The sequence below is a fragment of the Oncorhynchus clarkii genome, chromosome 12, assembly GCF_045791955.1.
Source record: "Oncorhynchus clarkii lewisi isolate Uvic-CL-2024 chromosome 12, UVic_Ocla_1.0, whole genome shotgun sequence".
Lineage (NCBI taxonomy): Eukaryota > Metazoa > Chordata > Actinopteri > Salmoniformes > Salmonidae > Oncorhynchus > Oncorhynchus clarkii.
In genome coordinates, this window is record NC_092158.1 from 8,067,764 (window position 1) to 8,092,607 (window position 24,844).

The window sequence follows — 24,844 nt, forward strand, 5'->3', positions numbered from 1 at the left end:
TGACTTTTCGTAGCAGGTTTAGAAGAATTTACGCTACAAGTTGTTTTTACCTGCCCCAAAGATAGGATAATTAACGTGGCAGGTTAGGATAATTAAGTTAAGGTTAGGAAAAGGGTTAGGGTTAGCTAAAATGAAACAAAAAAATGTTTTGACAAAAGCTGTATCCCATGTAGACGTGACAGTCCTGCTCGTTCCATTCCATCCCCTCGTTGCGAACATAGATCCAGAAGTAATAATGGCGCAGGGAGATGCATGCACTTTGAATCGAATGAATGAACCTTACCAGATGCTTAATAAATAACCAGCGAACTTGTCAATTAAATGAACAAAAGCCTTCAGTCCGATGGCTTTACAACAAAGTAGGTTCAATGAGTTAGCCACTAACCATGCAGCTGACTTTAATAAACAACCAGAAACAACTACTGATTTTCAGGTTCATTATAAAATTTTAAAAAAAAAGTTATTTCAGAATATTTGGGCAAGTTAACTGGCTAACTTATTGATTCTGCTTTGTAAGCATACCGGTAGGCTACCACAACGGGTTACTTATAATCTGTGTCGCAAAACCGCATGAATTGTGTCCTGTTAACCCTGCATGCCATTTTATCACAGCTTTCTGTAGATCTGTTCCATGCGGTTTTGATGTTTATCTCAGTCATAAGGGTTCAATGAGCATGTAGGCCCCATTAGGGTGTGGACTACAACTGTCCAATCAATACACCACAGCACAAATTGTTTTGCTGTATGCTGACAAAAGTCTTTCAGTGGGGTTTCATGTGGATCAATATATTAAAGTGGTACGTACACTTTTTATATACAAAGTTATGTGGACGCACCTTCAAATTAGCGGATTCAGCTATTTCAGCCACACCCATTGCCGACAGGTGTACATATAATCGAGCACACAGCCATGCAATCTCCATAGGCACACGTTGGCAGTAGAACGGCCTTGCTGATGAGCTCAGTGACTTTCAACGTGGCACCGTCATAATATGCCACCTTTCCAACAAGTCAGTTCGTCAAATTTCTGCCCTTCTTGAGCTGCCCCGGTCAACTGTAAGTGCTGTTATTGTGAAGCGGAAACCTCTAGAAGCCACAGCGGCTCATCCGTGAAGTGGTAAGCCCACACAAGCTCACAGAATGTGACCACCATGTTCTGAAGCGCGTAGCGCGTAACACTTGTCTGTTCTCGGTTGCAACACTCCACTACCGAGTTCCAAATTGCCTCTGGAAGCAAAGTCAGCACAAGAACTGTTCGTCGGGAGCTTTGTGAAATGGGTTTCCGTGGCCGAGCAGCCGCACACAAGCCTAAGATCACCATGCGTAATGCCAAGCATCGGCTGGAGTGGTGGAAAGCTCGCCACCATTGGACTTTGGAGCAGTGGAAACGCGTTCTCAGGAGGGATGAATCACTCTTCACTATCTGACAGTCCAACAGACGCATCTGCCTGGAGAACGCTACCTGCCCCAATGCATAGCGCCAACTGTAAAGTTTGGAGGAAGAAGAATAATGGTCTGTGGCTGTTTTTCATGGTTTGGGGCTTGGCCCCTTAGTTCCCCTTAGAAGGGCAATCTTAACGCTACAGCATACAATGACATTCTAGAGGATTCTGTGCTTTCAACTTGGTGACAACAGTTTGGCCCTTTCCTGTTTCAGCATGACAATGCCCCAGTGCACAAAGCGAGGTCCATATAGAAATGGTTTGTCGTGGTCGGTGTGGAAGAACTTGACTGGCCTGCACAGAGCCCTGACCTCAACCCCATCGAACACCTTTGGGATGAATTGGAACGCCAACTGCGAGCCAGGCCTAATCGCCCAACATTAGTGCCCGACCTCGTTAATGCTCTTGTGGTTGAATGGAAGCAAGTCTCCACAGCAATGTTCCAACATCTAGTGGAAAGCCTTCCCAGAAGAGTGGAGGCTGTTATAGCAGCAATGTTCCAACATCTAGTAGAAAGCCTTCCCAGAAGAGTGGAGGCTGTAATAGCAGCAATGTTCCAACATCTAGTGGAAAGCCTTCACAGAAGAGTGGAGGCTGTTATAGCAGGAAAGTTCCAACATCTAGTGGAAAGCCTTCCCAGAAGAGTGGAGGCTGTTATAGCAGAAGAGTGGAGGCTGTTAGGGGGGACCATCTCCATATTAAAGCCTTCCCAGAAGAGTGGAGGCTGTTATAGCAGCAAAGGAGGGGACCATCTCCATATTAATGCTAAATGTCTGTGAAGACACCTGCCAGCAGTTGTGAGAACGCACCCTGCTATTTGTTGTTATAGTGTTATTATTTTTTTAAACCTTTATTTAACAATGTGTTGTATGGGCTAATAGTAAGGCCAAATAAAACATTTAATCAAACAATTTACTTCAAGGGGTCAGAAGTCTCCTTTACCTTTATATAACGAGGCAAGTCAGTTAAGAACAAATTCTTATGTTCAATGATGGCCTAGGAACAGTGGGTTAACTGCCTATTCAGGGGCCAGAATGACAGATTTGTACCTTGTCAGCTCGGGGATTGGAACTTGCAGTTTAACCAGTTGAAATGTTTTGCCCACATCGGCCACAGTCATCCGGAAAAACAGGGGCTTTCATGCAAGGCACAGTGTTATATTTCTCAAAGCGAGCATAAAAGAGATTTAGCTTGTTTGGGAGTTCTGCATTGCTGGGCAGCTCACGGCTGGGTTTCCCTTTGTAATCCGTTATCGTCTGCGAGCCCTGACACATACGACGAGCTTCGTAGCCGGTGTAACAGTATTCCACCGGAGGTCGTAGCGGAATTCCATGTACGTGCCCATATCCGTGCCCCGTTCATTGTAAGTGATAGCTCTAGCCTTTAGCTCAGCGTGGATATTGCCTCTAATCCATGGTTTTTGGTTTGAATACATTCTTATAGTCACTGTGGGGACGACATCGTCTATGCACTTATTGATGAAACCCTTGACCGTTACGTCTCTGTATGGGGAGATATTCCCTCTGAGATGCAGTATCTGTAAAGGATTGATAGACATCCCCTGTATGTTTCCACTGTTTCCTATCGGATAACTTTGACGAATACACTGATATGGTGACTGAGTTTATCAGGAAGTGTATAGGAGATGTTGTACCCACTGTGACTATTAAAACCTACCCTAACCAGGAACCACGGATAGATGGCAGCACTGACGCAAAACTGAAAGCGTGAACCATCACATTTAATCATGGCAAGGTGACTGGGAATATGGCTGAATACAAACAGTGTAGTTATTCCCTCCGTAAGGCAATCAAACAGGCAAAACATCAGTATAGAGATAAAGTGGAGTTGCAATTCAACGGCTCAGACATGAGATGGATGGGGCAGGGTCTACAGACAATCATGGACTACAAAGGGAAAACCAGCTATTTTGCGAACACCGACGTCTTGCTTCCAGACAAGCTAAACACCTTCTTCGCCCGCTTTCAGGATAACACAGTGCCACCAACATGGCCAGCTACCAAGGACTGCGGGCTCTCTTTCTTTCGTGGCTGAAATGAGTAAGACGTTTAAGCTTATTAATCCTCGCAAGGCTGCCGGCCCAGACGGCATCCCTAGCCGCGTCCTCAGAGCATGAGCAGACCAGCTGGCTGGAGTGTTTACAGACATATTCAATCTCTCCCTATCCCTGTGCCCACATGCTTCAAGATGTCCAAAATGTACCCAAGAAGACAAAGGTAATAAATGGCTATCACCCCGTAGCACTCACTTCTGTCATCATGAAGTGCTTTGAGAGACTAGTCAAGGATCATATCACCTCTAAAGATGTACTCAAGAAGACAAAGGTAACTAAACTAAATGGCTATCACCCCGTAGCACTCACCTCTGTCATCATGAAGTGCTTTGAGAGACTAGTCAAGGATCATACCACATCTAATTTACCTGACACCCTAGACCCACTTCAATTTGCTTACCGCCCCAATAGATCCATAGACGATGCAATCGCCGTCGCACTGCACACTGCCCTATCCCATCTGGACAAGAGGAATACCTATGTAAGAATGCTGTTCATCGACTATAGCTCACCATTCAACACCATAGTACACTTCAAGCTCATCATTAAGCTCGGGGCCCTGGGTCTGATATCCGCCCTGTGCAACTGGGTCCTGGACTTCCTTACGCCCCCCCCCCCCCAGGTGTTGAAAGTAGGAAACAACACCTCCACTTCACTGATCCTCAACACTGGGGCCCCACAAGGGTGCGTTCTCAGCCCTCTCCTGTACTCCCTGTTCAACCATGACTGCATGGTCACGCACGCCTCCAACTCAAGTTTGCAGACGACACAACAGTAGTAGGCCTGATTACCAACAATGATGATACAGCCTACAGGGAGGAAGTGAGGGCCCTGGGAGTGTAGTGCCAGGAACATAACCTCTCACGCAATGTCAACAAAACAAAGCAGCTGATCATGGACTTCAGGAAACAGCAAAGGGAGTACCCCTCTATCCATATCGATGGGACCGCAGGGGAGAAGGTGGAAAGCTTCAAATTCCTCGGCGTGCACTTCAGTGATGAAATGGTCTACCCACACACACAGTATGGTGAAGAAGGTGCAACAGCGACTCTTCATTCTCAGGAGGCTGAAGTAATTTATCTTGGCACCTAAAACCCTCACAAACATTTACAGCTGCACAATTGATAGCATCCTGTCGGGCTGTATCACCGCCTGGTACGGCAACTGCACCGCCCGTAACCACAGGGCTCTCCAGAGGGTGGTGCGGTCTGTCCAATGCTTATGGTTATTTTACCAAGAAGGAGAGTTATGGAGTGCTGCGTCAGATGACCTGGCCTCCACAATCCCCCGACCTCAACCAAAGCGAGTTGGTTTAGGATGAGTCGGACTGCTGAGTGAATGAAAAGCAGACAACAAGTGCTCAACATGTGGGAACTCCTTCAAGACTGTTGGAAAAGCATTCCAGGTGAAGCTGGTTGAGAGAATGCCTAGAGTGTGCAAAGCTGTCAAGAAGGCAAAGGGTGGCTATTTGAAGAATCTCAAATATAAAATATATTTTGATTTGTTTAACACTTTTTTGGTTACTACATGATTCCATATGTTATTTCATAGTTTTGATGTGTTCACTATTATTATACAATGTAGAAAATAGTACAAATTAATTAAGAAAAACCTTAAATGAGTAGGTGTTCTAAAACCTTTGACCGGTAGTGTATATTCTTATTTCCATTCCTTCCTTTAGATGTGTGCATATTGTGTGTGTTGTTGTTAGATATTACTTGTTAGAAATTACTGCACTGTTGGAACTAGAAACACAAGCATTTCGCTACATCTGCTAAACACGTGTATGTGACCAATAACATTTGATTTTCATTTGACCTCCTCATCCTCCTCCTCCTCCTCCTCCCCCTCTCGCCTCTTCCCCCTATCTTGACCCCCTCACCAGATCAGTTTCTCTCATGACTCATCTCTGGGTTTGAGACAATGGTAGTGAGCTGTAGAGCTTCAGGTAATCTCAGGTAACTTGATTACCTTTAGGGGATTACAATACATACAGCACATGATTACTTTATCAGCACAAAATCAATGAAGTCAAGAGTGATGTCAAAAAAACAATGGAAAACTTTGAACGTTATAATGGTTTGGAATTCAAACATGTCTCCCTCTTTTGTTGAATCACCAAACCACGTGACATTGCAAATTCCTTTAAAGACTATTTCACGACCAAAGTGGAAAAGTTGAGAAATGAGTCCCACTGATAAAAGATTGTATCATGAATGAAAGGAAGTTTGACATTTTTGATGGGAAGTATGTTGATATCTCTTTCTGATGATCGGGACAGATCATCTTGGAGTTCCACACCAATTTGTCATATTTTGCATAGGTGCTTGATGTGTGGGGTGTGCCCAGAAATCTGGAAAGCGTTAAAGGTCATTCCAAATAGTCGCCCTATAAGCTTGCTGTCTGTGTTAAATAAATTATGGGTTGTTTCTAATGTAATGATCTGATGACGAGTTTCCAGCATGCAAACAGAAGGCATTTGGCCTTAGCGCAAATCACAGATGATTGGCTAAAGAGTATGGATGACAGGAAGTCAGATTATGAACTGTTGCTTATGTAAACTCAAATTTGATGGTTTTATGGCTGCCGCTCTCTCTTGGATGGAAAGCTTCCAGGAGGCCGAACGTTTCCTTTGATGGCAGCTTTTCGGACAGTAAAGATTTAACCTGTGGCGTTCCTCAAGGCAGCTGCCTAGGCCCATTTTTCTACTCTATCTTTTCTAATGATTTTCAGTAATGAACAATGCAAGAGTGGTTATGTGTGCTGATGACTCTACAATGTACAGTATAGTGCTGCATCGGTATATAATGAACTAACAGATGTACTGAGCAGAGAATTAACAATAGTGGGTTAATATGAACAAACTGGTGTTGAATATTTCTAAAACAAAATGTATTGTATTTGGTCTAAGATATATGCTTACTGGTGACCCTCAATTAAACTTGTCAATGGATGGGTTGCCTGTGGAACAAGTTAAATAGACCAAACTCCTTGGTGTCACGTTGGACTATCCTGGTCTGAACATATAGATCATATTATAATTAAAATGGGTAAGTTCATTGCCATAACAAGAAATGTTCTGTGTATTTAACATCCAACACTCTGAATCAGGTGATTCAAGCTTTGGTTATATCACACTTAGAGTACTGTCCAGTTATATGGTCAATCCCTGGTCCTATCACACTTAGAGTACTGTTATATGGTCAATCCCTGGTACTACCACACTTAGAGTACTGTCCAGTTATATGGTCAATCCCTGGTCTTATCACACTTAGAGTACTGTCCAGTTATATGGTCAATCCCTGGTCCTATCACACTTAGAGTACTGTCCAGTTATATGGTCAGTCCCTGGTCCTATCACACTTAGAGTACCGTCCAGTTATATGGTCAATCCCTGGTCCTATCACACTTAGAGTACTGTCCAGTTATATGGTCAATCCCTGGTCCTATCACACTTAGAGTACTGTCCAGTTATATGGTCAATCCCTGGTCCTACCACACTTAGAGTACTGTCCAGTTATATGGTCAATCCCTGGTCTTATCACACTTAGAGTACTGTCCAGTTATATGGTCAATCCCTGGTCCTATCACACTTAGAGTACTGTCCAGTTATATGGTCAATCCCTGGTCCTATCACACTTAGAGTACCGTCCAGTTATATGGTCAATCCCTGGTCCTATCACACTTAGAGTACTGTCCAGTTATATGGTCAATCCCTGGTCCTATCACACTTAGAGTACCGTCCAGTTATATGGTTATCTGCAGCAAAGAAAGATTTAAAAAAAAGCTCCAACTCTCTCAAAACATGGCTGCCAGACTAGCTCTATGCATATGAATGTTGACCCAAGTCTCTCATGACTTCCCATTGAAAGCAAAGTAGTATCCAGTCTAGATATATATATATATTTTTTTGGGGGGGGGGGGGGGGGGGGGAATGTAGCAATTTTCAAGAAACAAAAGTATTTTTCAACGTAATTACTGTATACAAGCAACGAACTTAACCACCAAATCAGACAGGCACGTACAGGTCATCTGATAGCCCCAAGACCAAGGACAAATCTCTATCAATATACAGTAACATACAAAGCCATCACTAAATGGAATTCTTTACCAAATCACATTTCTCAGGCAAAAAGGAAACCTACCTTGAAGAAAACAATTTAAAAAACATCTAAATGCAATCGATCATATGACTGGACAGATACTCATCACATTGAATGTTAAATGTATTACATTTAAGGTATTTTAATTCTGTAATGTTTTCACGATATATGCTAGTAGTGTCTTAATGTAAAATGTAATTGTTTGTAATTGTTAGTTATGTGTTGAACCCCAGGAAGATTAGCTGATGTTATTGCGTCAGCGAATGGGGATCCCAGCACGTGCTTGTTTTCTAAGACAGAGGATTAATTGGACAGGTTATGGGTATGTACCTGTGAAAGTGGTCAGTATAGGCTGCAGAGTCTGTCCTAATGCTTTATAACCCATCCTCTCCTCTCTCCTATCTCCTAACTCATATCTCCCCTCTCTCCTCTCCTCTCTTTCCTCTCCCCTCTCTCCTCTCCTCTCTCTCCTCTCTCCCCTCCCCTCCCCTCTCTCTCTTTTCTCCCTCTCTCCTCTCTCTTCTCTCCCCTCTCTCCACTCTCTCCTCTCCTTTTTCTCTCTCTTCTCTTGGGGGACAAATGAGGCCCAGGCAGGGAGCACCAGAGAGGGTGTGTGATCACCAGGGTTGCATTAGGGCTGTCTGAAATGTCCGTCCATGCTCGGACGCTCCTGTCACATTGTACTCTGTGCTCAATGGGCCAGAAGATGAGGCCCTATGAATCGTCCATTAGCCCAGTTGGGTTAATGACCTGGCCAAACTGCTTCAAACTGCTTTCCAGCCAAATTGCCTACAACACGACACCATTCGTTTTGATGTCAGAAGTCTGCAATCAGTGGTACCGTCCCAAACGGTTGCCTATGTCCTATAGTACACTACAACCGTATTGGCCCTGATTCAAATTAGGGCACTATATAGGGAATAGTGTGCCGCTTGGACAAAGAGGGCTTCATAATTGTTCACTGGGCGGCGGTTCCTTTGTCTCAATCAAATGAGCGTGAAATTGCACTTCTCAGTTAGCCGTGTAAAGTAGCCTCACACAGTCAGCACAGAGTCGAGGCAAATGAAGGCCCTTCTGTCCTTACACACACGCACGCACACACACACACACACACGCACGCACGCTGCACACACACGCCGAACACACGCACACGCACGTACACATGCGCACACACACACACACACACGCACACGCACGCACGCACGCACACACACAAACACGCACACACACACACACACACGCACGCACGGTGCACACACACGCCGGACACACGCACTTGCACGTACACACGCGCGCGCACACACGCACGTACACACGTGCGCACACACACACATGCACACACCCACACGCACACACACACACACACACACACACACACGCACGCACGCTGCACACACACACACGCACACACACACACACACACACACACACACACACACACACACACACCCAGGTGCCCCAGGAAGAAAGGACTTAAAGGTAGACTCAGTGAGATGACGTATGTTTGTTAAAATAAATACTGAGACACATTATAATATGTTCTTATATTACAGTCTGAGACTATACCACTCGAGTGATACTGTACTCTACTATTGTAATTGGCGATTTCAACATGATCTCAGTGAACATCGACCATTCAATATTTTCTTTGGCTAGTTCAGAGCAGGAAGGAAAACCTACTGTACTTTATCCAGCCAAGGTCACATTGAAGAGTGAAGATTCCCCCAGACAGTACATCATTGTAACTCCAGGGCCGGGCTGAGGGCTGTGGTACCTTCCTACAGCCGAGGAGTAAATGGAGTTTTCATACAGTGCTTTGTTATTTCATGAATAGACAGCCGGGCCTTATCGACAATAGACAAAAGACAAAGAACTGTGGCATCAGTCATGGTTTAGAGGTGGACAGCTAAAATGGACTGAGCTATGGTCCAGAGGAAGGCCAGTGGACAGGGCCTTTAGCTGGCCGATATGGGGCTAAATGCTGGCTGTTTTTTTTGGGACGGGACAGGTGCTAAGATGAATGGACACATTAGGAGTGTGGAGATGGTCCTGGCTGGCTGCTGTAGCCATCCCCCTTAGCCTCCACCCTCTGCCTCTTAGCCACACCTCTCCCCCACTATGTGTTTTGATGTATGGCTGAAGGGTCAGTCACTGTGAGACCAATGGACTGGGGTGGGTGGACAGAGGGCGGGGGGATGCAGGGGACAGAGAGTGGAGTGGACAGACCGACCAGCTGAGATGGGGGGGAGGGGGGGGGGGGCTGCTGTGGTTGCCAAGCAACGTGCTGACCAAGGGGAGCAGTGCCCTGATTGCAGTCACTCTGGATCAATTTCGGCGTGCGTAGAGCTGACCAGTATCAATCACCCCGACTCACAGGGGGAAAACTCATTCATTAGACGAGTTTTGGGGGGGGGCAGGTGATGTTGAGGACAGAGAAAGAAAGAAAGAAAGAGCAGGGTGGAGGGAAATGCAAGTGAGTTCACAGCACCACAGCACCACAGTGGTTCAACACCAAAAGACACATAAATCTCCAGAGGGAGACAGTTTTACATTGAGTTGTTGTCAGTGTCACTTTGTGACTATGATTGATGGAAGTTCAGTTTTTTATTTATGCCAACGATAGTGGCATTTCAGAACTTTTATTCATGAGACAGTCATAGACGTTGCCGTTAACACACAATAATATATTGTAGTGAATTGGAGGGGCAACAAGACAACAACTTTTTACACCAAGTGGTCTGAACCTCTTGACAAGGTCGTGATCCGATTCTATATACAGTCGGAAAGTATTCAGACCCCTTGACTTTTTCCACATATGGTTACTTAACAGCCTTATTCTAAAATGGATTTAAAAAAAAAACATGTTTCATCAATCTACACACGATACCCTATAATGACAAAGCAATTTTTTTATTTTTTATTTATTTTTTAAATGTATTAAAAATGAAAAACAGAAAACCTTATTTACATAAGTATTCCGATTCTTTGTCATGAGACAAACATCCTTGAGATGTTTCTACAACTTGATTGGAGTCCACCTGTGGTAAATTCAATTGATTGGACATGATTTGGAAAGGTACACACCTGCCTATATAAAAAGGTCCCACAGTTGACAGTGCATGTCTGAGCAAAACCAAGTCATGAGGTCGAAGGAATTGTCCGTAGAGCTCTGAGACAGGCACAGATCAGGCAAAAGGTACCAAAACATTTCTGCAGCCTTTAAGGTCCCCAACAACACAGTGGCCTCCATCATTCTTAAATGGAAGAAGTTTGGAACCACCAAGACTCTTCCTAGAGCAAACTGAGCAATTGGGGAGAAGGGCCTTGGTCAGGGAGGTGACCAAGAACCTGATGGTCACTCTGACAGAGTCCCAGAGTTTGTTTGTGAAGATGGGAGAACCTTCCAGAAGGACAACCTTCTCTGCAGAACTCCACCAATCAGGCCTTTATGGTAGAGTGGCAAGATGGAAGCCATTCCTCAGTAAAAGGCACATGACAGCCCACTTGGAGTTTGTCAAAAGTCACCCAAATACTCTCAGACCATGAGAAACAAGATTATCTGGTTTGATGGAACCAAGATTGAACCCTTTGGCCTAAATGCAATATGTCTGGAGGAAACCTGGCATCATCCCTACGGTGAAGCATGGTGGCGGAAGCATCATTCTGTGGGGATGTTTTTAATCGGCAGGAACTGAGTGACTAGTCAGGATTGAGGGGAAAATGAACGGAGCAAAGTACAGAGAGATCCTTGATGAAAAACTGCTCCAGAGCGGTCAGGACCTCAGACTGGGGCGAAGTTTCACCTTCCAACAGGACAACGACCCTAAGCTCACAGCCAAGGCAACGCAGGAGTGGCTTTGGGACAAATCTCAATGTCCTTGAGTGGCCTAGCCAGAGCCCAGACTTGAACCCAATCTAACATCTCTGGAGAGACCTGAAAATAGCTGTGCAGTGACTCTCTCCATCAAACCTGACAGAGCTTGAGAGGATCTGCAATGGGAGAAACTCCCCAAATACAGGTGTGCCAAGCTTGCAGCGTCATACCCAAGAAGACTTGAGGCTGTAATCGCTGCCAAAGGTGCTTCAACAAAGTACTCAATAAAATACTTATGTAAATATGATATTTCCGTTTTTTTATTTTTTATATAATATATTTGCAAAAAACATCCTCAAATTGTGTTTCCTTTGTCATTTTTGCGGTATTGTGTGTAGATTGAGGGAAGACAACTATTTAATACATTTTAGAATAAGGCTGTAAAGTTACAATATGTGGATAAAATCAAGGGTTCTGAATACTTTTCGAATGCACTGTACACTGCACTACTTTAGACCAGGGCCCATGGCACCCTATTCCCTATGTAGTGCACTACTTTAGACCAGGGCCCATGGCACCCTATTCCCTATATAGTGCACTACTTTAGACCAGGACCCCATTGGTGTTTTTCTAAGACAACAGGCACTAACCTTAAAATGTTCTCGGCTACTCGTCCCCTTACTAGAGTCAAATGTAGTGCACTACATAGGGAATAGGGTGCCATGGGCCCTGGTCTAAAGTAGTGCACTACATAGGGACTCGGGTTCCCGCTGGTTGAATCAACGTTGTGTTTCCACCTAATTTCAATGAAATCAAGTTGAACCAAAGTGGAAATAGACGTTGAATAGACGTGCCATTTGGGACGCTCCCTTAGTTTCCCCACACCTAAACAAAGTGCACCTAAAGCAATACATTTAATTTCCAATTGCCAACCTGGCCTTCCCGGACCCATCCTCTCCTCCCTAGACCCACATTAGCTTACTGTCAGACAGGCTGTGTTAAGCAACAAGACAGAGACAGAGAAGGAGACAGAGAAGGAGACAGAGAAGGAGACAGAGGCGACATGGAGGCAGGCTTCCAATCAGGGCCTGGGTCTGAATGGTATTGAACGGACATTTTCATCCAGAGAAATGGACGCCAGCTCATCATTGAAAATAAATAAGGACTACATTAAATTACAGTGAGACCAACAAGGCAAGAGATGTAATGAGAATTTACATTGGCATTGACTCGTTTTTTTCACTTCATTTCTGAAATGTAATCTCACTGTTTTATTATATGAGGATAGATAAGAGGGATGGAGGAGATGGTACCTACACACACACACACACACGCAGACTCACACGCGCGCGCGTGTGCTCACACACACACACACACACACACACACACACACACACAGTAAGTAATAGTATCAGCTCTGAAGAGGAATCTGTCCTCACAGTAACTCCCGGGGTTACATTTCAGGAGAAGGAGAAGGAGAAGGAATGTAGGAAGGTGAGGCTGGAGTCTGTCCTCACAGTAACTCCCGGGGTTACATTTCAGGAGAAGGAGAAGGAGAAGGAATGTAGGAAGGTGAGGCTGGAGTCTGTCCTCACAGTAACTCCCGGGGTTACATTTCAGGAGAAGGAGAAGGAGAAGGAATGTAGGAAGGTGAGGCTGGAATCTGTCCTCACAGTAACTCCCAGGGTTACATTTCAGGAGAAGGGGAAGGAATGTAGGAAGGTGAGGCTGGAGTCTGTCCTCACAGTAACTCCCAGGGTTACATTTCAGGAGAAGGAGAAGGGGAAGGGGAAGGAGAAGGGGAAGGGGAAGGAGAAGGGGAAGGGGAAGGGGAAGGGGAAGGAGAAGGGGAAGGAGAAGGGGAAGGAGAAGGGGAAGGAATGTAGGAAGGTGAGGCTGGAGTCTGTCCTCACAGTAACTCCCGGGGTTACATTTCAGGAGAAGGAGAAGGGGAAGGGGAAGGGGAAGGGGAAGGGGAAGGGGAAGGGGAAGGAGAAGGAATGTAGGAAGGTGAGTCTGGAGTCTGTCCTCACAGTAACTCCCAGGGTTACATTTCAGGAGAAGGAGAAGGGGAAGGGGAAGGGGAAGGGGAAGGGGAAGGAGAAGGGGAAGGAGAAGGGGAAAGAATGTAGGAAGGTGAGGCTGGAGTCTGCCCTCACAGTAACTCCCGCGGTTACATTTCAGGAGAAGGAGAAGGGGAAGGAGAAGGGGAAGGAGAAGGGGAAGGAATGTAGGAAGGTGAGGCTGGAATCTGTCCTCACAGTAACTCCCAGGGTTACATTTCAGGAGAAGGAGAAGGGGAAGGGGAAGGGGAAGGGGAAGGGGAAGGGGAAGGGGAAGGAGAAGGGGAAGGGAAAGGGGAAGGGGAAGGGGAAGGGGAAGGGGAAGGAGAAGGAGAAGGGGAAGGGGAAGGGGAAGGGGAAGGGGAAGGAGAAGGAGAAGGGGAAGGGGAAGGGGAAGGAGAAGGAGAAGGGGAAGGGGAAGAGGAAGGGGAAGGGGAAGGGGAAGGAGAAGGAGAAGGAGAAGGAGAAGGAGAAGGAGAAGGGGAAGGGGAATGGGAAGGGGAAGAAGAAGGAGAAGGGGAAGGGGAAGGGATGTAGGAAGGTGTGGATGGAGTCTGTCATTTATTTGTTATATGTACTGCCTGTTTCTCTTCGTTTAACATTAAAGTTCAGTAATGTTCATCAGTGTTTCCTAGTAGCAGTTCTATTTTGCAAAGTAGGATGAAAGATAAGTGGCAATGTGTAGTATTAGTTACAGTAGATTAGTTGATTTGTTACTCGTTACAGTAGTTTCCAGTGTATTGGAAACAGTATACTTGGGGTGGCAGGTAGGCTAGTGGTTAGAGTGTTGGGCCAGTAACCAAAAGGTTGCTGGATTGAATCCCCGAGCTGACAAGGTAAAAACAAATCTGTTGTTCTGTCCCTGAACAAGGCAGTTAACCCACTGTTCCCCAGTAGGCTGTCATTGTAAATAAGAATTTGTTATTTTTATTACTAGGCAAGATAACAACGATCTGTAAATCATTGAGAGAGGACATTAGTTCTGCATGTGAATCCATGATAACAATGACAGAGAAATCAGATTATCTCGAGAGACAATCAAGGCGGAAACAACATGGTTGTGGACAGAATTGCAGAATCGCCACATGAGACCTGGACGCAGTCTGAGGACAAAGTTGAGGGAAATGATCTCGGAGAAACTGAAGATGAACCACAGGAAGATTTAGTTGTAGCGCCTCTACAGGACTGGAAAACCCACCACCTGCCCAGGTGACAGGCCCAGGTGACAGGCCCAGGCCGATATTCGCCAAGTTCCTGAGGTTCAAGGACAAGGTAGCGGTTCTGGAAAGAGCCAAGAACTTGAGGGGAACATACATCTTCCGCAACAAGTATTATCCTGAAGCTGTGCGCCAGAAGAAAAAATAACTATCCCGGCCACGAAAGCTGCCAGAGCGTGTGGGGACATTGCTCACATCTGATATGACCCGCCTCCCAGAAGCCTGGAAGGAATGAGACAACCAAGCCTATGGGTTTGTAGCTTCAACCCCGCAGCACACACACACACACACACACACACACACACACACACACACACACACACTGATTCATTGACTAAATGTATGTTTTTTTTTCTCTTGCTTTGTTTGTTCTTTTCTCTATTATGTCGATATCTGAGAAGCTACCCAGGAAAGGGCTGAAAATAGCCTATATTAATATACACTCCATGGAAGTATGTGGACACCTGCTCGCCGAACATCTCATTCCAAAATCGTGGGCATTAATATGGAGCTGGTCCCACCTTTGCTGCTATAACAGCCTCCACTCTTCTGGGGAGGCTTTCCACTAGATGTTGGAACATTGCTGTGGGGGACTTGCTTCCATTCAGCCACAAGAGCATTAGTGAGGTCGAGCACTGATGTTGGGCGATTAGGCCTGGCTTGCAGTCAGCGTTCCAATTCATCCCGAAGGTGTTCAATGGGGTTGAGGTCAGGACTCTGTGCAAGCCAGTCAAGTTCTTTCACACTGATCTCGACAAACCATTTCTGTATGGACCTCGCTTTGTGCACTGGGGCATTGTCATGCTGAAACATCAAAGAGCCTAACCCAAACTGTTGCTACAAAGTTGGAAGCACAGAATCATCTAGAATGTCATTGAATGCTGTAGCAATAGGATTTCCCTTCACTGGAACTAAGGGCCCGAACCATGAAAAACAGTTCCAGACCGTTATTCCTCCTCCACCAAACTTTACAGTTGGAACTATGCATTCGGGCAGGTAGCGTTCTCCTGGCATCTGCCAACCCCAGATTCTTCCGTCGGACTGTCAGATGGTGAAGCATAATTTATCACTCCAGAGAACACGTTTCCATCACTCCAGAGTCCAATGGCATCAAATTTTACACCACTCCAGCTGCTCGGCAATTGAAACCCATTTCATGAAGCTCCCAACGAACAGTTCTTGTGCTGATATTGCTTCTAAAGGCAGTTTTGAACTCGCTAGTGAGTGTTGCAAACGACAAGGACAGACGATTTCTACGTGCTGCGTCCTTCAGCACTCGGCAGTCCCGTTCTGTGAGCTTATGTGGTCTACCACTTCGCGGCTGAGCCGTTGTTGCTCCGAGACGTTTCCACTTCACAATAACAGCACTTAGTTGACCGGGGGCAGCTCTAGCAGGGCAGAAAATTGACGAACTGACTTGTTGGAAAGGTGCTTTTTATGACGGTGCCACGTTGAAAGTCACTGAGCTCTTTAGTACGGGCCATTCTACTGCCAATGTTTGTGTATGGAGATTGTATGGCCGTGTGGCTATATTTTATACACCTGTGGCTGAACAACCTGAATCCACTAATTTGAATGGGTGTCCACATACTTTTGATCATGTAGTGTATCTAGCCTAAGAAATAAGGCTGATTATTTCAATAACTTCCTAACATCAGACAACATTAATATATTCGACATTTCTGAGACACGGATCATTTCTTTGATACAGCAGTAGTAATAACAGAAATGCCTATGGGGGAGGTGTTGCTGTATATATTCAGAGCCATATCCCAGTAACGTTTCAAGAAAATCTTATGTCAACTGTCATTGAAGTGTTGTGGTTTTCACCTGCCTCATCTCAAACCTATTATTTTGGGGTGTTGCCATCCAGTGCCAACGGTCAGTATCTAAATAATGTGTTTGAAATGCTTGATAGTGTATGTGATGTAAACAGAGACTTTCTATTTTCTTGGGGGACCTGAATATTGACTGGTTTTCATCAAGCTGTCAGCTCAAGAGGAAGCTTCTCACTAACCAGTACCTGTAATGGGGAGGCAGGTAGCCTAGTGGTTAGAGCGTTGGACTAGTAACTGAAAGGTAACTGAATCCCAGAGCTGACAAGGTAGAAATCTGTTGCTCTGTCCCTGAACAAGGCAGCTGACCCACTGTTCCTAGACCAGTTAACCCCACTGTTCCTAGACCAGTTAACCCACTGTTCCTAGACCAGTTAACCCCACTGTTCCTAGACCAGTTAACCCCACTGTTCCTAGACCAGCTAACCCACTGTTCCTAGACCAGTTAACCCACTGTTCCTAGACCAGCTAACCCACTGTTCCTAGACCAGTTAACCCACTGTTCCTAGACCAGCTAACCCACTGTTCCTAGACCAGTTAACCCACTGTTCCTAGACCAGCTAACCCACTGTTCCTAGACCAGCTAACCCCCTGTTCCTAGACCAGTTAACCCACTGTTCCTAGACCAGCTGACCCACTGTTCCTAGACCAGTTAACCCACTGTTCCTAGACCAGTTAACCCACTGTTCCTAGACCAGTTAACCCCACTGTTCCTAGACCAGTTAACCCCACTGTTCCTAGACCAGTTAACCCACTGTTCCTAGACCAGCTAACCCACTGTTCCTAGACCAGTTAACCCACTGTTCCTAGACCAGTTAACCCACTGTTCCTAGACCAGTTAACCCACTGTTCCTAGACCAGTTAACCCACTGTTCCTAGACCAGTTAACCCACTGTTCCTAGACCAGTTAACCCACTGTTCCTAGACCAGTTAACCCACTGTTCCTAGACCAGCTAACCCCACTGTTCCTATGCAGTCATTGAAAATAAGACTTGCCCGGTTAAGTAAAACATCTGGTTCAGGTAATTAATCAACCTGCCAGGTTGTTTATAAACTGCAGGAACAAGATTCACATGTATTGAATGCAATTTTACTAACACTGTAGAACTCTGTTCTAAAGCTCTATCCAAACACATTGGATGTAGTGATCACAATATAGTGGCTATATCAAGGAGAACCAAGGTTCCTAAAGCTGGGCCTAAAATAGTGAATCAAAGTGTATTTGTCACGTGCACCGAATACAACAGGTGTAGTAGACCTCACAGTGAAATGCTGAATACAACAGGCGTAGTAGACCTTATAGTGAAATGCTGAATACAACAGGTGTAGCAGACCTCACAGTGAAATGCTGAATACAACAGGTGTATTAGACCTTACAGTGAAATGCTGAATACAACAGGTGTAGTAGACCTTACAGTGAAATGCTGAATACAACAGGTGTAGTAGACCTCACAGTGAAATGCTGAATACAACAGGTGTATTAGACCTTACAGTGAAATGCTGAATACAACAGGTGTAGTAGACCTTACAGTGAAATGCTGAATACAACAGGTGTAGTAGACCTCACAGTGAAATGCTGAATACAACAGGTGTAGTAGACCTCACAGTGAAATGCTGAATACAACAGGTGTAGTAGACCTCACAGTGAAATGCTGAATACAACAGGTGTAGTAGACTATACAGTGAAATGCTTACTTTCAGGCTCTAACCAATAGTGCAAAAAAGGTGTTAGGTGAACAATAGGTATTAGCCTCCTCCCCATGTAAGTGTACCCTGTCACACACTGATTATCTCTGTAAAATCTACATTTCACCCTGTCACACTGATTATCTCTGTAAAATCTACATTTCACCCTGTCACACTGATTATCTCTGTAAAATCTACATTTCACCCTGTCACACTGATTATCTCTGTAAAATCTACATTTCACCCTGTCACACTAAAAAATAGGGGTGCTTCGCGGTTCTATATGGAAATGTTTTGAGGTACAGGCGAGTTATTTTTCCTTACTTGGTTCTGGGTAGCACCACTTCTTCTAACAATGCAGGGCAGGCCATGAGGAGGGATGAAGCTATTAAATTAATGTGTACAGACCAGATTACTGTGTGTGTGTGTGTGTGTGTGTGTGTGTGTGTGTGTGTGTGTGCGTGTGTGTGTGTGTGTGTGTGTGTGTGTGTGCACTTGAAAAAAAAAAATACAAATCTGACATGTTTATCAAAATCTATTTATCTGACCAATTGTATTACAGGTATTTTTTTTTCAATCACTTTTAGTACATTTTTCAGATGCAAGTGGTATACTTTCAAAACTAAGAACACAAACTCTAAACTGAGAACACTTGTAATGTCCCTTGTCTGATGTTCAGAGCCTTTCATTGGGCTTTCACACATCTTTCACCCCACTGCAATGTGAAACATGTATTTCTAGATGAAACACTAAGTTTGGGGAAAAAAGTTACTATGTGATTTTGTGTGTTGTACTTATTAGTCAATTGAAAACGTGCTTAAAGTTTTGAAACATGAACCATTTTCATGAAACCACCTTTTCGATGATCTGCTTTGAGTTGTGTACTAAGAGTTGTGAAAATGTATCATATACTTGTGCACCAAAGTGAATGAAAAATAATTAGAATTTTAATCCAATAGCAAAAAAATACAAGATACACATCTCTAAAATGTCCTTTTGGAAGTGTTGAAAAGAGACAATAGCAGATGGTATAGCAGATGGTAAATATAATTTTCCTTACAGTATTTGTCTATAACTTGAGAGTACAGTACATTCGTAGAACAAAATCATCAGAAATAAGGCTATTGTAAAGCAGTTGGCTACTGTAAAAACGCAGCACGGTGTTGTGGGCCATATCTGCCCCCTGCAACATCGTACAAGATCACCTTTCCTAAATGTTAACTGATGCAGAAAAGCCTGTCTTTCTCTCTCTCTCTTCTTGAAATTCATCAGCTTACAGTGTATAAATGAAATTCAGATAACGAGTGGAATATACTGTTATATAAAACCTGGGTATTTCAGCAGTGCATTGTACACATTCACTATAATACCAAATGGTAACACATAGAGGGACTCGTTTCACTTTGTCTTATTGAAGCACACCGGCTGACGGAGAATGAAAATGTAGTATTTACAACCACATCCCATAGATGATTTGGTATTTTCCTTCCAACATAAATTGATTGTCAAATTGATACATTTATGAGGAATAAATATGTAATTTACCGTGTTCAGTGTTTATTCAACTATATATGTTAACTAGGCACTACATCATTTTGGTTCAGTAATCATTTCTACGCAGCTGGATTAAAGTGATAGTTCACTGTATCGTAAATAAGTGACAAGAAAATCCTATCAAAAGTCAAATGAAAATTGCGTTTTTGAAAAGCAGATAATTAGATTCGATTACGTATCATAAGTTGAAAGAGTGATTTAATGAGGTGAACTTTGCGAATTTGTTTATTGTACTCAGTCAATTGAAAATGTGCTGAGAGAGTTTTTAATTTTTTTTTAAACATGAGCCATTTTGTTGATAAAAGTTATGAAAATGTACCACATACTTATGAAACTTGCACCAAAGTGATCGAAAAAAAACTGTAGTATAATATATAAAAAAATAATAAAAAAATAAATGGTTTGCATACAATATACTGTAGCTAAGTACTTTTATCATATATTTTATCCCGTCCTCTTTATCAATGAAAGTAATAATTTTTATACTTGACTGTACATTATATATGAATAGTTGTTAATTACGATGTAGATGGTGTTCCACAATGAAATAGTTAGCCTCTTACGAGACGGGCTGGTTGATGTGAAGTGGCCCATGACTACACATGAATGAAATACTTAATCTGTAGTGTTGGCACACCCTGAAACCGATGGTTTTACTCTAGGCACCATCAATAACGTTAATGGCTACACGGTAAAATACATCACATAGTGGGTTAGTCAGTCTATGATGCGTTCTCTACCGGTCGTCACTGTGCTGTAAGATAGAGGGCACACACATACTTTATTACACACACGCGCACACGCGCACACACGCACACACGCGCACGTGCAATACCTTTCAATACATCACCTTGCGAGGGACAACGGCACAGAGGCTTAAAATAAAAAATGAAATGTTTTATGAGATTGGGAAACATATTAGACCATACAGAATCTTGCCAGAACCTTGATATCCTTCGTCTGCTCTTATGGACTGGCCTCTGTGCCGTTATCCTCTCAGGGTAGTGAAGATATTGAAAGGTATTGAAACAAGAGGTGCTAAAAATGGACCCCTCTCTTTTTCATATCGTTTTACTTGCTCGACAAAATGTCTTTACCTAAGCAATTATCTTAGTATAAAATAATATAATTTCCCCCCAAAAATGTAGAATCCAATATAGCTGAGTATTTATATTATTTATTTTATACAGTATTTTTTGCTAATCTTTATCAAGTTTGCCAATAATTTTGGACTGTGAATGTTAGGATCATCTCTGGTCTACGTCATCTGGTTCACGTTAATGATCCTCTCTGGTCTACATTAGGATCATCTCTGGTCTACATTAGGATCCACTCTGGTCTACGTTAGGATCCTCTCTGGTCTACGTTAGGATCATCTCTGGTCTACGTCATCTGGTCCACGTTAATGATCCTCTCTGGTCTACATTAGGATCATCTCTGGTCTACATTAGGATCCACTCTGGTCTACGTTAGGATCCACTCTGGTCTACGTTAGGATCCACTCTGGTCTACATTAGGATCCACTCTGGTCTACATTAGGATCCACTCTGGTCTACGTTAGGATCCACTCTGGTCTACATTAGGATCCTCTCTGGTCTACATTAGGATCATCTCTGGTCTACGTCATCTGGTCCACGTTAATGATCCTCTCTGGTCTACATTAGGATCCACTCTGGTCTACATTAGGATCCACTCTGGTCTACATTAGGATCCACTCTGGTCTTGAATACCACTGGCCTGCATAGTGTACTAACTCTGACCAGAGCTCTATGGGCCGTGGTTAAAGAGGACATTAGAGGAAACAGGTTGCCATGTCAGACTCACCCAATCGGCTCTACAGAATCTCAGCCCTGTTGCTAACCACCAATAACTTCACGATGAATGAAACATCAGCAACTAACTAGGCAACTCAGTTAACAACAAATTCTTGTTTACAATGACGGTCTAGGAACAGTAGTTTAATTTCCTTGTTCAGGGGCAGAACGACAGATTTTTTTTTTTACCTTGACAGCTTGGGGATTTGATTCAGCAACCTTTCAGTTACTAGTCCAACGCTCTAACCACTAGGCTTCCTGCCACCCCTTAAACTTAATCTATAACTGTCTGAAAAAATCAGTTTAGACTTTGTCATGTAGGTATTCCTATGAGGTTGAGATATCCCCCATGGTCTCAGAGTTTATTTATCCACTAAGCTACTGTTTGCATCACCTTCTTCGTCTTCCCCATTAGTACACAATGTCCCAATGGCTGATGTATCTATAGTTCCTCTGTGTGCTTTTCATTTCTCTAGTCAACCTGTTATCTACATTCCTCCGAGGTTCCCCCTCTCCTCTCTCTGATAAGGCCTTGTCGGTGTTGTCTCAGAGTTAAGAACCTTCAGATAACATTAAAAGACGCTGATTGTTTCAGCGCCAGACAGGGAACCCCCCCCCCCCACACACACACACACACACACATCAGGGAAACACCAAGCTGCTTTATCTCACTGGATAAACAAGTAACTCAGGAATGAGTAATACTCACACAGTCACAGGTGACAGGTTTATCTGGGTGGCAAGGGACCATGATCGGTTTATCTGGGTGGCAAGGGACCATGATTGGTTTATCTGGGTGGCAAGGGACCATGATTGGTTTATCTGAGTGACAAGGGACCATGATTGGTTTATCTGAGTGACAAGGGACCATGATTGGTTTATCTGGGTGGCAAGGGACCATGATTGGTTTATCTGGGTGGCAAGGGACCATGATTGGTTTATCTGGGTGGCAAGGGACCATGATTGGTTTATCTGGGTGGCAAGGGACCACTTTGGGCTGCTTCTGTCCCAGTTCTCAAACTGCCCCTAACGTCACGGATCAAATTGCCCCTAACTTCACGGATCAAATTGCCCCTAACTTCACGGATCAAACTGCCCCTAACCTCACGGATCAAACTGCCCCTAACGTCACTGATCAAACTGCCCCTAACGTCACTGATCAAACTGCCCCTAACGTCACTGATCAAACTGCCCCTAACATCACTGATCAAACTGCCCCTAACATCACCATTCAAACGGCCCCTAACGTCACGGATCAAACTGCCCCTAACGTCACTGATCAAACTGCCCCTAACATCACCATTCAAACTGCCCCTAACGTCACTGATCAAACTGCCCCTAACGTCACCGATCAAACTGCCTCTAAATACATGACTAGATTAGACGTTGATAGCTTGATGTATTTACTTGGCTAAGTGAAGTCAGTTGAGGACAATCTAAAGAAGACATTGATGAAGTCTATTTAGCTAAAAATGTAGGTGGTTTGAGACTACAGACAGGAGTTATTAAAACCCAGTGCAGATACGAACTGTTTCCCAAATAGCACCCTATTCTCGAGAACCCTGGGCAAACATAGAGCCTTGTAGAGGGTTTAGGGGACCATTTGGGATGCAGACATACTAACTGTTTACCAGATGGTGTTAAGTTAATAATAAAGGTTGAAAAAAAAAAATATAAAATATATATGTTGTAGTGTAGTTTGAAGGACATGGTAACATGCCTTCTTGACAGAACAAGGATGTGTGTAACAATTGACCGTGTGTGTGTGTGTGTGTGTGTGTGTGTGTGTGTGTGTGTGTGTGTGTGAGGGACTACCGCCTTTACCGCACCCAAAATCCCTGAAATAACCCCCCCCCCCCCCCCCCCCCCCCCCCCCCCCCTCCTCCCTGATGATAAAATATTGATTTTTGTTGCGGAACATTTGACAAGCAGACACTGGCTGTCAACAGCAGACATTTTAATCCTGGCTAGGGGTAATTAGCAATTGAATGATACTGTACGTGAGCCCGTGTTGCCCAATCCACAGGGTTGGTCCGGAGATGAAGGTCTGAAACTTCCTGTTAACCCCAGTACAGGAGGGCTGGAGGCCCGGGGAGGTTTCAGTTATTCATATCTGATCAGTGGAGGCTCCTCGGAGGACAAAGGGGAAGACCATCCTCCTCAGTGAATTTCATACAAATCTAAATTGTAAAACAATTAAAAAGTTTTTAAAAATTATGCAAAATATAATCACGTCACCTAGCAGTTGATCAAAACACTATTTTGCAAAGAAAGTCTACAGTAGCCTCAACAGCACTCTGTATGGTAGCACCATGGTGTAGCCAGAGGACAGCTAGTTTCTGTCCTCCTCTGGGTACATTCATTTCAATACAAAACCCAGCTCATGGTTCTCACCCCTTCCATAGACTTACTCTTGCAGCATGAACTGACATGTTGTCCACCCAATCAAAGGATCAGAGAATTAATCCAGCACTGAAAGCATAAGCTAGAGCTAGCTAGCACTGCAGTGCATAACAAGTGGTGAGTAGTTGACACAAAGAGAGAGAGAGAGAAAAACAATAGTTGAACCCTTTTGAACAAATTAAGCAAAAGAGAAAAAGAGAGTAGAGATTGTCATTTTTTTTCAGTTTCACTTACTTAGCTAACAAATGCAGCTAGCTAGTTTAGCCTACTGAAACACGCGACTCAAACAGAAGGTTGCTATGTTAGCTAGCTGGCTATAACAGAGGGATGCTATGTTAGCTAGCTGGCTATAACAGAGGGATGCTATGTTAACTAGCTGGCTATAACAGAGGGATGCTATGTTAGCTAGCTGGCTATAACAGAGGGATGCTATGTTAGCTAGCTGGCTATAACAGAGGGATGCTATGTTAGCTAGCTGGCTATAACAGAGGGATGCTATGTTAGCTAGCTGGCTATAACAGAGGGATGCTATGTTAGCTAGCTGGCAATGACTTTCCAACACAACACTGGAACTCTTCCAAGTCAAGGTATGCTTTTGGTTGTTCTAATTCATTTCCACTGAGGCTCGCCAGTGTAACTGCTTAGTGACTGTACAATGTAATGTTACTGTATGATTGTAGCGGGTTTACTAACACATTATTTCTATTGGCTATGCTGACTAGGATGTTACGTTAACTAATATTGCGACAATTATGTAGGCTGCGTGTAGCAGTTATGATATGGTTTGGCTTGGAAAGTTATTTTTTTTGCCTGGTCACATACAGATGATGTGTTGTGCA

The 24,844-nt window shown here is 44.0% G+C and overlaps 1 long non-coding RNA gene across 1 annotated transcript in view; it reads left to right on the forward strand.

Annotated features, from left to right (window-relative positions):
* Positions 1–24,844, forward strand: part of LOC139422672 (uncharacterized) — a 1,300,889-nt gene that overhangs the window by 1,117,295 nt on the left and 158,750 nt on the right. The window lies entirely within an intron of this gene.